The sequence below is a fragment of the Panthera onca genome, chromosome F2 (genome assembly GCF_046562875.1).
Source record: "Panthera onca isolate mPanOnc1 chromosome F2, mPanOnc1 haplotype 2, whole genome shotgun sequence".
NCBI classification, from domain to species: Eukaryota; Metazoa; Chordata; class Mammalia; order Carnivora; family Felidae; genus Panthera; species Panthera onca.
The window spans coordinates 73,521,797-73,537,350 of record NC_138356.1 but is presented as its reverse complement, the minus strand read 5'-3'; the positions used below and the strand labels follow the sequence as shown (position 1 = coordinate 73,537,350).

General features: G+C 47.3%; 2 long non-coding RNA genes across 3 annotated transcripts in view; both read left to right on the top strand.

Annotated features, from left to right (window-relative positions):
* The window catches only part of LOC132664537 (uncharacterized), an 84,858-nt gene extending 81,288 nt beyond the window's left edge, over positions 1-3,570 (top strand). For both annotated transcript variants that reach the window (XR_013553631.2, XR_013553630.2), the window contains exon 6: positions 195-3,570. This is a non-coding gene — a long non-coding RNA (uncharacterized LOC132664537). The remainder of the gene's footprint in view (positions 1-194) is intronic.
* A 5-nt stretch (positions 3,571-3,575) lies between these two features.
* LOC145713475 (uncharacterized) lies at positions 3,576-7,301 on the top strand. The gene is made up of 2 exons (XR_014136608.1): positions 3,576-3,828; positions 4,779-7,301. It is a non-coding gene; the product is annotated as an uncharacterized LOC145713475 (long non-coding RNA).
* The last annotated feature ends 8,253 nt before the right edge of the window (positions 7,302-15,554 follow it).

Here is a 15,554-nt window from a genome sequence, read left to right as displayed (position 1 = left end):
CTGTGTCTCCCTCTCTCTCTGCCCCTCCCCCATTCATGCTCTGTCTCTCTCTGTCTCAAAAATAAATAAAACGTTAAAAAAATTTTTTTAAATAAAAAAAATTTAAAAAAATGAATTTCTAGAGAAAAGATCACATGCTAGGATATTGTAATGATATCAAATTGCCTTAAATATTTCGAAATATTTCCTCTCAGTTCCCATCCTTAACATGTGGACCGTCTTTGAACAGCACTGCTCTATCCGACTGCCGGCTCGGACTGGCCACGTGTTGATGCATTGCAGAATGAATCTGGATCGTATAGCCGACGGTTTTGACGAAGAAAAATGGAAAGCTGAACATCTTGTGGGTTTTTACCATGAGTCACATCCTTTCCTGGGCTCTGTGCGAAGAGAACCGTCTCGTTCTCCAGAGGCGATGCTGCGGCAAGGGGTCTAGGCGAGACCTGTACCCTAGCTACCACTTGGCCGTATCTTCTTATATTTGGAGAGGCAAATAGGCCAGAACGTTAAAACAGCCCAAACTACTATTTCAAAAGACTGTATTGCCCTTTCGTGCTCACATTTGTTTTTGGAAGGGGATTGATGAACTGTTCTATTGATTCAGTAAGGCAGTGACATTATTCACGAGTTCTCCGGTAGAACATTATATTCTAAAAAAAACCCCTCTCTATTGGAAGTTTTTTTCATTGTATTTTAACACACTGGTTACTTTTCTAATGTTTACTGTTTTGAGAGAGAAAGAAGGGGGGAGGGGAGAGAGAGAGGGAGACACAGAATCCAAAGCAGGTTCCGGGCTCTGACCTGTCAGCACAGAGCCCAGCACAGGGTTTGAACCCACAAACCACGAGATCATGACCTGAGCCGAAGTCAGACGTTTAACCAACTGAGCCACCCAGGCACCCCCATACAGGTTATTTTTGATGGCCAGTATGGATGCTGAAGCAGTGGGGTTGGGGAAATATATCAGATGCAAAAGAATAAATAACATCAGATATTGCACCTTGAAAGAACCCATAGAGTTCTGGCTCAAGGGTCCCATTGTATAGGCGGTGAAACCAAGCTCTTGGGGATGGGACTTCATGCCCGGAGCTACAGATATACAGTGTTTGTTAGTAAATGAGCTGGGATAAAAAGCCTAATTCCTGGCTATGTCAACCAAACCTTTGGAACCCCAAAAGCCCCAAGGGTGACAAGGGGGAAACAGAAGCTTCCAGTTCTCTGTACATTGCTGAGCTGGTAAAGCATCTACCCCACTGCCATTCCCTGAGGGATCAACACCATTTACTTTTACATTCTTCACGGGAAAGTCCCAAGGAACTAGTGAAACAACATCCAGAAGTGGTAATTGGCCAACCACTGAGCTATTGGCCAATTCCTCCAGGCATGAAGCCGCGACTGTGGCCTGAATAAGTAAGGTTTACTAAATAAAATATGTGATTAACTATTCTTCGAATATAGATAGATGCTACTGCGATCATTCACATGGTTAGGTTGTGTGCTATTAGAGTAGCTCTTTTTCATGTGTTTACTTATTTATTTATTTATTTATTTGGTCAATGATACTAAAAAGACAAGTACACCCATATCGGGATCAACAAAATACGTAGACATTAAAATGGAGTTGTCTTATTTGAAAGATTAGAAGGCACAGGTGTAGAGAACTGTGTGTTGAAAACTGCCCTGAACTTAGGGAAACGCAAAGTACTGCATCGCTGTTATGCTCAGGCCCGATGAGAAGCATAGGGGACAGTGGAGAGGACCAAAGGCTTCCAAGAACTGTGTGTAAGTTGAGTTAAGCCTAGTGGTTAGAAGCACTGGTTTTGCAGTCAGTCAGGTGCTCTGGGGCTTTACATTCTTCCTCTTTCCACTCACTACTATCTATGCTCTTGGGCAAGCTGTGTAACCTGACTCTGTTACCTTATCGGTAAAATGGGGCTTATGATACACGTTTCATTGAGTTGTTGTAAGAATTAAATGAAATAATGGGGCTAATGCAATGCTGGGATCATAATAAACATTTTACATATGGTGACTATCCTTCCACCTCAGCCGCTACCGAAAGCACTACGACAGCCACCATCACCACCCCCACCCCCATCACCATCACCGTTACCATGACTACCACCCCCATCACCATCACCATTACCTCCACCCTAGAGGCTACAAAATGTAACCTGGTTAATTTCCCTGCAAGTACTCTCAGCGCTTCCTTATAACAACCTCTTGACTTCTTTTCTAAGATCAATATGTCCTGTGGGAACTGGCCGAGGCGTTTGGGTGTATGTTGCCCCTGAAGTCCCTTGCTTTGCCCCTTTCCATACTTGTTACTTTTCAGCTTCAACCTTTTTCTGCCCATCTTCCCGCCATGGGGTTTGGGGTTGGGCACCAGCTGCAATCCTAGGTTGCTTGAGTTCATGAGTTGAACCCAACAGGGGCAGGCAGTATATCAGAAGCCTCAGTCCAACCATCTGTTGAAGTCAGTCTCTGCTCGCGAACACGGTGTGCGTATGGTGGGGTGAACTTTGGCTTGCCGTCTTCACCGCCTCCAGGCTATAGCATCTGTAGGCCCCAACATCTGCTCTCTTCTCAAGGTCTGGCACTCCAGTGCCTGGTGAGGACTGAATGTCTTCTGGAAACCAAGTCTGTTTGGCTAGGCCCTGATGTCCTTGCACAGTCAGGACCAGACTCCCATTCCAGAGGCCTGGACTTTTCCTTCCTTGAGGAATAAGCTTACCACTTGGAAACTAGGTAAATGCACAAAATAACCCAAATCATGTTGCCCATGCTGCTCTTCAGGCCTTTTCGTTGTAGGTGGCAAAATCTAAATTCAAATACACTGGAACAAAATGAGTTATGGTATAGTCTCTTGCAACTGAACAAAGACTAGGAAATACTGACTTTGGGCTTGGCCGGATCTAGGTGCTCACACGTCGTCTTTGGGAGTTTCTCCGTCTCTCCTATCTTGACTTCTTTCTCAGGCAGCCTCACCCTAGTGCTGGTCCCAGTTGTGTCAAGTTTCTCCCCTGTCTTCTCAGTGACTTGAGGTGAGATGAGATGAGAGGGAGAGAGAGAGAGAAAGAGAGAGAGATCCTCTAACAATTCCCACAAATATTCTGTGATTGACATCTATTATACATGTCCCTCCCAGCATCAGTCGTGTGACCAGCCTGAGGCAGATGACCATCTCTAGAGCTGGGGGCAGGGGTCAGCCCCGGTCAAGCCACATGTCTAGAGATGGGGAGGGGCGTTCCCCACAGGAAAATCTAGGGGCTCATATCTGAAGAACGGAAAACTGACGCTGAGGAGACAAAAGGAGTAGTTATCTGTTGAACAGTCTGCTTTGACTGGCCCCAGCCAGCTAAACTTAACTGTAACCAGAACTCGCTGGGAATCTTGGGAAGAGTATGGCTTTGAAGCTAAAAGTCCTGTTTGAATGTTTGTTCTCTCAATTCCCAGCTGAGTGATCATGAGCAAGTTGTTGTACATCCTCAAGCCTTGTACTTTTTCCCTTAAAATTAGATGATAATGCCTTCCACTCAGCATTTGTTTGTTTGTTTTTAATTTTTTTTAACGTTTATTTATTTTTGAGACAGAGAGAGACAGAGCATGAACGGGGGAGGGGCAGAGAGAGAGGGAGACATAGAATCTGAAGCAGGCTCCAGGCTCCGAGCTGTCAGCACAGAGCCCGATGCGGGGCTCGAACTCACGGACCGCGAGATCATGACCTGAGCCGAAGTCAGACACCCAACCGACTGAGCCACCCAGGCGCCCCTCAGCATTTGTTTTGAGACTTTACCTGTGTGACACACAGTGCCCGGCCTGGGGTAAGTATTCAGGTGACAGCAATCCTTCCCTCCTTTTTATGTTGATACAGCCTGACCCCCACTTGGGTTTGCTGCACCAGGTAAATACTTTTCATCAGAACCTTGGGCTACCACAGAGAATCTGCCTTCCACGTATTTTGCCTTGGCTTCCTCTTTATTATGATCCACGGGTATCAGAGGATCCATCCGTCCGTCCGTCCATCATCGTAACTAGTCGTACTAACGATAAACAGAGCAATAATTCTGCCTTTGTCTTTTGCCGGACCTGTTTCTGCCCAAGCCTCTTACATTTTCTCTTCACCAGAGGAAAAGCAGTTGATTTGGTTAGGCAGAGGCGAAGTCACAATGGCCCACGGTTGTATTGGAAAGACCTCTCAGCTCCGCCTCTTGCCCAGGGTCTGCGCATAGCAGCGGGTCCCTAATGCTCCCTTCCACTCACGGGGGGCTCTGTGCGTCAGTCAACCCAGAGCTTAGCTGTACAGGCCAGGTTATATTTCCACCCACTTTATCGTCTCAGAGTGTGTGGTTCTAAGGTTTACTTTCTGGGGTAGGAAAGTTGGGGTGGTCATAAAGGGAGGAGAGGTAGAGGATCTGTCCTACACGAGCCTAAGTCGTGTGTCTTTACCAGAGCCCTGAGCTGGGATTCCAGGAGGCAGTACAGTTCTCAGTGGAATAGCACTGTACTTAATTTCCCGTTTGCCACGTGTGTCTCTGTGTCCCTGGGAACTCTTTGGAGAGGTAGGAACGATAGGAAGGGTGGTATATGATCACCTTTGCTGTCGTGACCTTGATACCCTCAGCCCTCGCCTAGAACACGTAGCAGTAGCTATTTATTGAGCACTTTCTGCGTGCGAGGTATGCATGCCATTTGCCCATCTACCAGTGTGTCCACCCATCTGTGTATTCAACTGCTCAACATTTATTGAATGTCTCTTCTGTCCCCGGTGTGGGTAGACACTGCCCCAAAGAAGCCCACACGGTCCAGTAGGGTAAGGCTTTCTCGTCCTTCACCCCAACGAATCCTCATTTGCCTCCCTCCTAAATAAGTACGATTGATGCACCAGACCTTCCCTCTAACGCGGAGCCCTTGGGGGTGCAAAGAGGTAAAGAATGCGGTGAGCCTCCACCACCGCAGGATTTCGACGGACGTGGAAGGCTGTTCTTTGCTCAATTTTTGGACCCGAGAGGAGAGAGCTGGGCCAGCGCGTGGTCTCTTATTGCTTCTGTAACAAATTGCAACAAATGTGGTGGCTTAAAGTAATATAACTCTATTACGTGCAGTTTTGGGGGTCAGCACAGGAAATGAAGCTCATGGAACTGACCTCAATGCCATGTGGGCAGAGTTGTGTCCTGGGGAGGATTCAGGGGATGGTCCATTTCCTTTTCTAGCTGCTTCGGCCCGCGTTCCTTGGCTCATGACCCCCTCTGTCAGCTTTGAAGTCAGCAACCACATTTTCCTGCCCTCTGCTTCTGTTGTCACATCTCCTCTGACTCTTCTCCCTCCTTTTCCCCTATTTTAAGGGCCCTTGTGATTACTGTTGGGCCCACCCAGATAATCCAGGATAATCTTCCCATTTTGAGATTTCTTTTTTTTTTGTTTTGTGAGAGAGAGAGAGAGCATAATCGGGGAGGGGCAGAGAGAGAGGGAGAGAGAGAGAGAGTCCCAAGCAGACTCTGAACTGTCAGCGTGGAGCCGGGCGCGGGGCTCGATTTCACCTTGAGCCTTGAGATCACGAGCTGAGTCGAAATCAAGACTCAGACACTCAACCGACTGAACCACCCAGGTGCTGGACGTCTTTGGGAGCTATTACTCTGCCAACACAGCCACTATCACTGTCTCTGCTTCTTTGGGGGAAGTCGCTCAGTCTCAGGTTTCCCACCTGAAAAATGAGCCTCATAATGGCATCACCAACACAGAATTGTTGTAAAGATTGAATGGGAAAGTACTTGTGAAGAATACAGTGCAGCGGGTGGTGCATAGTCAGTGCTCCTTCAATTATAGATGTGGTTATTATTCATTGTGAAGTCATTGTCTTTCAGCTTTCATGGGGGGTGGCCAGAGGGACGAGGGGCAGACAGAGAGATGAATAGTTCTCCAGTCTTCTCCTATCTCTCCTTCTAGTATAATTCCAGACGCTGTCTTTGGGATGGACTGGTCTACAGTGGCCCTTTTCTCAACCTAAGGACTTAGACCGATTTTCCAAGAAAGAAAAATAATTGCTTGCCACTATCAGAAATAGAAATTGAGGTTCACGAAAGCATGCACGTGTCAGTGTGTATGTTGGGGAAGCAGAGGGTTGGGAAGGTGTGGGAAGCACTATAAAATGTCTTTGCCTGGAGGCATAACGGTTATGACATCCAGAGCTTGAGTGCTGGGTTTTTTTCCCCTTTTTTGTCCACATAGGAAATATCTAAATCTGCCAGAGCAATTTGGTTTTTCATTTACAGGAACCACAGGTATCACTTCCAAATATTGTTCAGAATAAAACTTAATTGAAAACGTAATCAAACTGGAAAATTGCTTGACAAGCTGGGGTCACATTCATAAAGGGATGTTTGTTTATCCCTCAGCCATGATGGGGTCTGTGCTGGCACACGAGGGGACGGCTGGCACGTTGCTCGCATCGCTCACAGTCCCTGCTGGGAAGGAGCCCCCTCAATCTGGCTGCACTGCGTTTGCTTAAAGGTCACCTGTCAGAGAAGCATAGAGCAATCCCTTACTGAGGAGGCACCAGAATAGATCCCTTTTGATTTTACTGCAGGATCCCGCTTTCTGTGAGTTCAAATTGCTTGTCAGACAGCGGAGGCTTCACCGCTTCAGAAAAGGGCTCTTCCTGTATCCGTTATGTAAGAATTACTTGAGTGCAGTCACTAGTCTGGGACTCTGATAGCCTAGACTCTTCCCCCGTGTCTCCTCCTTGAAGCTAGGCTGTGCCAAGTAGAAATCCAGAACTCTGGGATGCTAACCCTGAGAAGGCTGTGCTAGTTGGTGTTATTTGTGGACAGGTAACTGTGTCATTCTTGGAGATGCTTGATAGAGACAGAAAGTAACATAGGTCCAGAACCTTAAAGACTGTTATGGGCTGAAATACATCCCCCTAAAATTCACGTGTTGAAGTCCAAACTCCTGGTATCTCAGGATGTGACTGTATTTGAGATAAGGTCTCTAAAGAGGTGATTAAATTAAAATGAGGTTTTTGGGGCGGGGGGTGGGGTGCTCCTGAATGGCTCAGTCAGTTAAGTGTCCGATTCTTCGATTCTTTGGCTCAGGTCATGATCTCATGGTTCGTGGGTTTGAGCCCCGCATCGGGCTCTGTGCTGACAGCTCAGAGCCTGGAGCCTGCTTCGGATTCTGTGTCTCCCTCTTCTGCCCCTACCCTGCTTGCACTTTGTCTCTCCCTCTCTCTCTCTCTCAAAAATAAACATTAAAACTTTTTTGATAAAAAAATAAAAATAAAATGAGGTCGTTAAGCATGAAATCTCCAGAGTAATGAGTGTCTTCTTGAATGCTAATGAATAATGAAGCGACTCCTGGTGGGCCCTTCCATAGCTTCAGGTGGGGGCTGTTTATGACAGAAACCAGACCAAGGCAGGATTAGAGGGTTGAAATTTTCAATGCCATCCCTCAGCCCTTCAGAGAGGGGTGAGGGGCTGGAGATCATGATAATCACCAACGGCCAACAACTTCCTCCATCATGAGTATATAATGGAGCCTCCACACAGAAGCTCTAAACAGAAGGGTCTGGAGAACTTCCAGGTTGGTAAACGCATTCATGTGCTGGGAGGGTGGCATCACCCAAACTCCGCGGGACAGAAGTGTCTGTGTTCTGCGCTATGTACCTCTTTTTCTGAATGTTCATTTATACCTTTTAAAATAAACCATAATAATGGGCTAAAAAATGAGGTCATTAGGGTGACCTAATCCAGTTTGACTGGTGTCCTGAGAAGAGGAAATTAGGACACGGGTACAGAGGGAAGACCATGTGAAGACACAGAGGAAAGATGGTCTTCCACAAGCCAACGGGCGAGGCCATGGTAGAAACCAAACCACCCCGGCCCACACCTTGATCGCAAATTTCCAGCTTCAGAAATGTGAGAAAATCACTTTCTGCTGTTCAAGCCACCCAGTCTGTGATACTGTCTTATTGCACCCTGAGCAGGCTAATACATAGACCCAGAGCTCTTCTGTGTAGCATTAATTTTGGCTCCATTGTGTAATGCTAAGCAGAGCACTAGATTTCTCTGGGTCCCAGTTTCCCTATAGAAAAAAAACGTGGTTAAAAATAACCCCTGTTCTGCCAGATTGACAAGGTTAATGGCGAGGGCTGAATAGGATGGAGATTCTGGGAGGGCTTCCTTAACACGCCTCTCATCTGGGCCGAGTGGACCAGCAGTGAACAGCTTTGGGATTTCTTGGCTGGCCACCACCCAAACCTGAATGTCGAGTGGATGTCATTTCATGTGCCGTACTTGAATAAGTGGCTGTGACGTCTTCGGGTGGTGAGATAGGTTATAAGAATATGTGAGGGGCGCCTGGGTGGCTCAGTCGGTTGAGCGTCCGACTTTGGCTCAGGTCATGATCTCGCGGTTTGTGGGTTCGAGCCCCGCATCAGGCTCTGTGCTGACAGCTCAGGGCCTGGAGCCTGCTTCCGATTCTGTGTCTCCCTCTCTCTCTGCCCCTAACCCACTCGCATTCCGTCTCTCTCTCTCTCAAAAATAAATAAACATTAAAAAAAAAGAATATGTGAAAATTCAGGGGGAAAAATGCCTCCGTTGAGTTGAAATGGGCATATTGTGAATTTAGGAGGAGTGGGAGGTCATCAGTACACTTTTATTTTTCAGCTGAAGTTGGAGGCCATATTCTCGATGACATCTTCCATTATGAAATCAGTTGACATCTTTCTTTTTTTCCTAAAGTTTATTTATTTTGAGAGAGAGAGAGAGAGAGAGAGAGAGAGAATCCCAAGCAAGTTCTGTGCTGTCAACGTGGAGCCCAATGCAGGACTTGATCCCACAAAATGTGAGATTATGACCTGAACTAAAATCAAGAGTCAGATGTTCAGCTCACTGAGCTACCCAGGTGTTCCAGCACCTTTTTTTTTCAAAAATTTCTGTAGGGGCGCCTGGGTGGCTCAGTTGGTTAAGTGTCTGACTCTTGATTTGGGCTCAGGTCAGGATCTCATAGTCATGAGGTCCAGTTCCTTGAATCGTCTCAAGAGAGAGGATTCTCTCCCTTCCTTTCTCTCTCTGCCTTTCCTCCACAGTCTCTCTCAAAATCAATAAACTTAAAAAATAATAAAAAATTTCTCTGGAAACTTTTAGCATCCATCTTTCAATTTCTTAATCTTATTATTTGTATTATTTTCCCATGGCTGCTGTGGCTTAAAGCAACATAAATGCAGTATTTACAGTTCTGGAGGTCAGTTTCACTGGGCGGAAGCTGAGTGAACCAGCTTGATAGAGCCAGGCATGCCTGGTTCCCTCTGGAGGCTCTAGGAGAGAATCCATTTCCTGGCCTCTGCTGGCCGCCAGAGGCTGTCTGCACTCCTTGAATCTTTCTAGAATCACTCCAGCCTCTTGCTTTTGTTGTCGTATTTCTTACTTCCTCCTTTGACCTTCTTGTCCCCCCCCCCCCCCGCACACTCATGATTATGTGATTACATTGAGTGCTCACCCAGATGTTCAGAATAATCTCATCTCAAGATCTTTAGCTTAATCATACCTACAAATCCCTTTGGCCAGATAAGGTCACATTCACAGGTCCTGGGGATTAGAACGTGGGTATATTTGGGGGACCATTATTATCCAGCCTCCCACAATACTGAAGAAGCAACACAGAACAATGTAGAGAATGGGCTTTCCCCCTAATTTCTCTAGTCGTGAGCTTTGTGATCTTGGCAAAGTCACTTAACCTCTCTGAGTTTATTTCCTCACGTGTAAAGTGAGTGCAACATTGCCCACCTCACAGGGTTGCTGTGAACAGTTACATGAGAGGCTATGCAGGAACAGGGAACATCTTTCCAAGGACTCAGCTGGCTCTTAGTGAATGGTAGCTATTTTGTTTCATCCACTCTTTTGTTCTTCCGAATTTAGATTGTTCCAACTTAAGTTTTCTGTTTTCCACAGGAAGAGAGAACCATCTCAAACCAAACTACCCCTTGTCTGCTGAGCTTATCCCGCACAGGGGGTCTGAGCCGCCCCACTCGGGCACGGAGGGTGTGTAGGCAGGGGAACGTCTTTAGCCTCAAGGAGATCGAAGCTTGTTTAGCCTTTTCCTCACTTATCAGAGGCCAGCACAGCCCTTGGCCAACACGAAGGACTTTGTCTTATCCAGCGTACCATGTAGATCATGTCTCATGACTCTAATAGCTGAGAGCTTGAGACCTGTGGCTCAAACTCTAGTTACCAGGACCAGTCTTGCCTTAAATCGCGGAGTGTTTAACTAGCCCTGCATCTGTGGTACCCACTGTTCATGCTCAAGATTCTCTACTGCTTGGCTGATGGTGCACGGCCTGTACTACAGCTGAGACTTCTGCCTTGAACTTCTTCCTGAAGTTGCCTTCTGGTTTTGCTTCTTTCCTTCTCTGGTGAACTGCCTTCTACCTCAGTCTTTTCCTGGCACTAGTCCCTGCCAAACTCTTGCTAGCTCTACTCCCAGACATTGGGACTTTGCCCGAAAACCCAATTCAGGAAGTAAGAGAGATTCCTTCCTCCTTGATAGAACTCTCTGATACCAGCTACCTGCTTGAGATTCTTGAGCCTCAGAATCTCCTTTGGCCTTTCTGTTGAGAAAACATTTATCCGTCCATCTATGTTTCCATGGATCCATGTATACATCCATCCATCCATCCATCCATCTATCCATCCATCCATCCATCCATCCATCCATCTATCCACTATTTCTTGAACTGTTGTCATAACCCTGGCTGACACAGAGGTGAACAAAATAAAGTCCTGGCCCTGGAGGAGTTTATACTACAGTGGAGGAGACAAAGGAGTGAATAGTTACACAATACAGAGTGAGACGTTCATCAGTTAATACATGAAAGAAGTCGTGTATTACATGAGAGGCTATGCAGGAACAGGGAACATCTTTCCTGGACGAAGTACTTGGTTTTGAGGAGAGAGGTTAGAGGAGTCTTCACAGAGGAGAGAAAAGCTAGAGCTGTTGAGCCTGATTAAAAGGTGTTTTTTTTTTTTTAAGTTTATTTGTTTATTTTGAGAGAGAGAGTGTGTGGGAGGGGCAGAGAGAGGGAGAGAGAGAGAGAGAGAGAGAGAATCCCCAGCAGGCTCCACACTATCTGCACAGAGCCTGAGGCAGGGCTCGAACCCACGAACAGTGAGATCATGACCTGAGCTGAAGTCAAGAGTCGGACGCTTAACCGACTGTGCCACCCAGGTGCCCCCTGAGGAGGAGTTTTCTAAGTGGACAAACCAGGGCATTGCTCTGCCAACTGCCTGCCTAGCCTGCAGCCCGGGTCCTTCCAATTCCAGACTGGTTCCCTCTAATGCTCAACTTTCTCAAAGAGTAGCTTCTATGGACTGAATTGTGTCCCCCCCCAGATCCATAGGTTGTGAAGGGTGTGGAGAGGTGTGAATCTCTTACACCCAATGTGACTATATTTGGAGATAGGGTCTTTGGGGGGCACTTAAGGTTAAATGAGGCCATAAGGGTGGGGTCTTAACCCAACAGGACTGGTGTCTTTATAAGAAGAGGAAGGGGCTCGAGAGCTGTCCCCACTTTGTGAGGACACACCCACACCGAGAAGGTGGCCATCTGCAGAACCAAATCAGCTGGCACCTTGAACTTGGGATTCTAGCCTCCAGAGCTGTGAGGAATAGAGTAGTTTTGTGTAAGCCACCCAATTTACGGTATTTTGCGATGATGGCTCGAGCCGACAAATATTGCAGTTGAGGGAAATTTGTCCTTTTGGCTATCCGCCTACATTGTAGGTGATGAATAAATATTTAGCGGAGGAGCACAGGCTAAGTGCTTTCAGTAGGTCATCTCATTTAATCTTCATTGGGACACAAGGAAAAAGGGATTATCACCCCCCCCCCCATTTCACAGATGACCAAACTGAGGCTCAGAGCGGGTCAGTGACCTACCTGAGGGTCATTTAGTGAAGCTGGAGTTTGAACTCAGGTCTGTCTGGTGCAAAGCTGGAGTATCTGCCCTGCTCTCTAGATAAGGATTATTTTGAAAAGTACTGGGGCGCCTGGGTGGCTCAGTCGGTGAAGCGTCCAACTTCGACCCAGGTCACGATCTCGCGGTCCGTGAGTTCGAGCCCCGCGTCGGGCTCTGGGCTGACAACTCGGAGCCTGGAGCCTGCTTCCGATTCTGTGTCTCCCTCTCTCTCTGCCCCTCCCCTGTTCATGCTCTGTCTCTCTCTGCCTCAAAAATAAATAAACGTTAAAAAAAAATTTTTTTTTTAAAGTACTAAAACCCCATGTCCTGTCCCTTGATTCCATTCAGCAAGGGTGGGTCCATCCTAGGGGCCAGAAGGATACGGAGGCAGGAGCAAGCTCTATCAACTTCAAGTTCTCTTCCTCCGTGCCCCGCCCCCTGCCACAATCAACCCCAGGGCTCCTCCTTCCACTGTGTGCATTCAGGAGCACACCCCATAAATCTCAGGAATTGAAACACACACTGAAGCAAATAACTCACCCTACCTGAGTCTGCTGTTTAATAACTGAACTGGCACACGTGATGAATGGCTACAATGTTATGCCACAGGAAGAATAAATAACAGACACAGTCATCTTTAGAGACGTTATAAATGAGACCCATTCCTTCCTGTCTCTGCCTTAAGGCCATTGTTGAAGGAGTCTGTAGAGGAGAGATGTGCCCGATTTCGTCATGGCACACGTGCATTGAGCACCTGCTGTATCCTGGGATGGGCTCTGGGAAGTCAGGGAAGAAGACGATACATTCTGCCCCCACAAGCGAGCCTCTGCCTGAATAAATACGTGCGCCCCTGTACGTGGCTCTGTAAGAGCCGCGTGCCATAGTGTTGAAGCCTCAGGGTGCCGATGGGGAAAACGAATCCGAAGATCCATTCTCCACTGTTACAAAACAGCCTACGGGGACATGCCCAGTGTGTGCTTGGCACATGGGAGGTGCCGGTGCATCTGTGTGTCCCATAAAGGGGTCAGAGTTAGAGACGGGGCTGCTGAGCGTGAGGGGGGAGTTGGTCCTGGAGCGCCCCGGGTGAGAGCTCAGCTCTGCAGCCTCGCACAGTGGACGTTCACGGTCCCTTGCAACTTGACCGTCGTGTGCCAAGCTCGATATCTGGTCCTGTGCTGAGACCAATCTGGGTGTAGAAAGGTAATTCAACACTTCAGTCAGGAGGTTTTGTAATCTGTAGGTGAAATGCTGCCTTGATTGATTTTCATAGCCCAAAAGTCACTTCCGACCATGTGCGCTTTGGGAAATGACCTCAAGCATTCTGTTTAAGATCGTTGTCTTGTAGTTTTGAAATAGTGGGATAAGAAACAGAATAAAGGTCTAATTAACCACTTGACTTAGGAGTCCGTGTTTAAACTCCAGGTCCTCTCTCCATTAGCTGTGTGACCTTGGGGTTCCCTCGCCACCACTCTGAGCCTTCCTTTCAAGGTCTGTCAACAGCAAACAAGCCAAAAGGGATTATAGTATCCACTAAACCAGTTGTCGTAAGGCAAACGTTGACATTATCTGTGTAGAGTGCTTAGCACATGTGTCCAGCCCTTAACGATAGCAGTTCTTACTAAGAAAAGAAGGGAGTGAGCCAGGAAGGATGGGAGGGAAAAGAGAAGGACGGGGAGAGAAAGAAGATGGAAAGGAAGGACAGAGGTGGAGGGGCCGACCACAGCACTGTCTTCCCGTATTTGAAGAGCTGTGCTAGAAAGAAAGTGAGAGACTTTGCTGAGGACCCGTCTGTACAAGGGGAGGGAAGCAGGTGCTGTCTAATAGGCCCAGTTACTGTAGCAGGTGCCGTCGAGGGAAAGGCTGGACGGAGATGAGCTACAGACAGGGACGCCTGGGTGGCCCAGTCCTTTGAGCACCCGATTCTTGGTTTCGGCTCAGGTCATGATCTCACGGTTCCTGAGATCGGGCCCCTCATCGGGCTCTGAACTGACAGCGTGGAGCCTGCTTGGGATTCTCTCTCTTGCTCCCTCTCTGTCCCTCCCCTGCTTGCGCTGTCTCGATCTCGCTCAAAAATAAATAAATAAACGTTAAAAAAAAATTAAGATGAGCTACAGACATTGAGAAAAGGGTCTCTCTAGAATCCTATAAGGGGAATCCTACTAAATTGGCAGTTTTAATTTTTTTTTTTCAACGTTTTTTTATTTATTTTTGAGACAGAGAGAGACAGAGCATGAACAGGGGAGGGGCAGAGAGAGAGGGAGACACAGAATCGGAAACAGGCTCCAGGCTCCGAGCCATCAGCCCAGAGCCCGACGCGGGGCTCGAACTCACGGACCGCGAGATCGTGACCTGGCTGAAGTCGGACGCTTAACCGACTGCGCCACCCAGGCGCCCCTAAATTGGCAGTTTTGTACACCTAATGCACTTTATAAATATATATAGAAACCTTGGTTCTGTGAATTATATCAGCAACCACTTCCAAAAACCTGAACTATGCACCATGCCGGGTGCTGAGCGCTTTACTTCTTTTTGTTTAAATTTTGTGTGTGTGTGTGTGTTGCTTTTTTTAACGTTTATTTTTTGAGAGACCGAGAGAGACAGAGCGTGAGTGGGGGAGGGGCAGAGAAAGAGGGAGACGCAGAATCGGAAGGAGGCTCCAGGCTCCGAGCTGTCCGCACAGAGCCCGACGCGGGGCTCGAACTCACAGACCACGAGATCATGACCTGAGCCGAAGTCGGACGCTCAACCGACTGAGCCACCCAGGTGCCCCTGAGCGCTTTACTTCTAATACACATATTACCCCCATGGCAGCTCTATGAAAGAGATGCCGTCAGCCTCTCTGCAGAGGGAGAGGAGACTCCGTCCGGAGAGCATTTATTTTTGGTGTTAGGAACACTTAACGGAGCAGCTGTTTGGGATGCCTTGGTGGATTGGTTGGTTCACACACACACACACACACACACACACACACGTTAAAAAAAACCCAAAACATAGCAGCAATCCTCTTAGCAAGTTTCAAGTATACAATACCAACTATCTCGTCCCCATTTCCCCCACTCCTCCAGCCCTGCCAGCCACCTTTCTGTTCTCTGTTCCTGCAGGTTGACTATTTTAGGTGCCACATCCACACCACAAGTTGGGTATTATTGGGTAAGTTATTATTATTATTATTATTATTATTGGGTAAATTATGAAGGGATACTTCCCAAACCCCACGACCTCCATTACGCTATTACCTGCGTGCTCTGTGATTTATTCGTTGACATTACATATCAGTTTATCCCTCTGGACTGTGGCCTCCTCAGAAGCACTCACACGGATCTATTTATCTTCGTATCTTCTGTGCATAGCAGCTCCAGGCAGAAAAGATGCTCAATCAGTATATTGTGAAAGAATGAATTTGTGAATTGGGATTCGAGGGAAACAGGAACACAAAAAGATGATGAGAAGGAGAAGGGAAACATTTTGTTAGTGCCTACGGGGTACGGGACTCGGAAGCACTGTACTTACACAGCCTCCTGCAGAGGCTAAAAAGCTAAAAGCTTTAATTTCAGATATACCTGCAGCTAACATAGGTCCATCCAACCTGATGCACTTGAATG